Source organism: Sebastes fasciatus, chromosome 15 (genome assembly GCF_043250625.1).
Source record: "Sebastes fasciatus isolate fSebFas1 chromosome 15, fSebFas1.pri, whole genome shotgun sequence".
Classification (NCBI taxonomy): domain Eukaryota; kingdom Metazoa; phylum Chordata; class Actinopteri; order Perciformes; family Sebastidae; genus Sebastes; species Sebastes fasciatus.
In genome coordinates, this window is record NC_133809.1 from 27,587,129 (window position 1) to 27,588,228 (window position 1,100).

General features: G+C 44.7%; 1 long non-coding RNA gene across 1 annotated transcript in view; it reads left to right on the forward strand.

Annotated features, from left to right (window-relative positions):
- Window positions 1-1,100, forward strand: part of LOC141784064 (uncharacterized) — a 4,053-nt gene continuing 2,953 nt past the window's right edge. The window contains exons 1-2 of the long non-coding RNA XR_012597411.1: window positions 1-84; window positions 197-1,100. The exon at window positions 197-1,100 is cut by the window's right edge and continues 1,322 nt beyond it. This is a non-coding gene — a long non-coding RNA (uncharacterized LOC141784064). The remainder of the gene's footprint in view (window positions 85-196) is intronic.

Consider the following 1,100-nt stretch of genomic DNA (forward strand, 5'->3'; position numbering starts at 1 on the left):
GAGTTCAGTCTGATGTGATGCCCTGATGCCAGAGTCTTCCACCAGTAGGCCTTGTTATGGGTACAGTAGGGTGATGAAGGGCCTGTTAAAACAGGAGAAAAGATGGCGGTTCAACCGGACCACTGAAGTGCTATCTTTAGCAACAAAGAAAACCTACAACAAGTTACACAGTTAGGAAGCCAACTAGGGCACTAAGGCTACTAATTCAACTGTAAATCACAGTTTTAGCACAGAGGTTTGGAGGCCGAGGACAGAACAAGGCTGCTCTCAGAATACCTGAGCATTTTTAAACCGCAGAGATGATGGATGGACCAATCAGCAGCCGACACACCCCAGACCTCCAGCCAATCCGAGAGAGAGCACCTAGATGGGAACCAAAGATCCTCACCAGACAAAGACACTCACTCTCACACTAAACACAGCCACACAAAGATCCTCACAAGACGGACAGACACTCACACTGACACAAAACGCAAACACATTTCAATATACGGTTCAGAACGATGGCTGAACGTCTTCCTCCTGCTCCTCAGGCGTCTGTTCCTCAGTATACAGGTGTTTCCGTTTAGCAAGTGACAGTGTTATCTGGTGACATTCAGCCAAATGTATCCGCATACTTGTAGTAACTTTTATGTAACTGGTTGACGTAGATAATAAACATAGAGGAGTATTTATTTAAAATGGATAAATAAAAATTCTAGGGGGCTGCTGTGAGATGTATATGTGGTTTACATAAGTCTGACGTCGACCACTTTATGGTCGAAGTCAGATAATTGAAACAGCTCTGACTGCTATTCACTGGATGATCCAGCAACAAAAAGGAAGCCTTCTGATTGGGTGGGCCTGAGTGCCAAGTGGATGGACCCAGGCCACATACATGTACTACAATCTCTACATCGACTGGATTCAAATGGAGGCTCTGCCTCTTATTTACCTGTCGCCATGTGAATCGTAGTATCAGAGCTCTATTGATGATGGCTTTTTATGTTCAGGTTCAACCTACTCAGAGTTGATTGAATTGACCCTGATCAGCTGTTCTGGAACCGAAAACTCTGAGGCTGCCGTCGAAAAGTCCAAAAATTACATCCTAACGTCTTTTC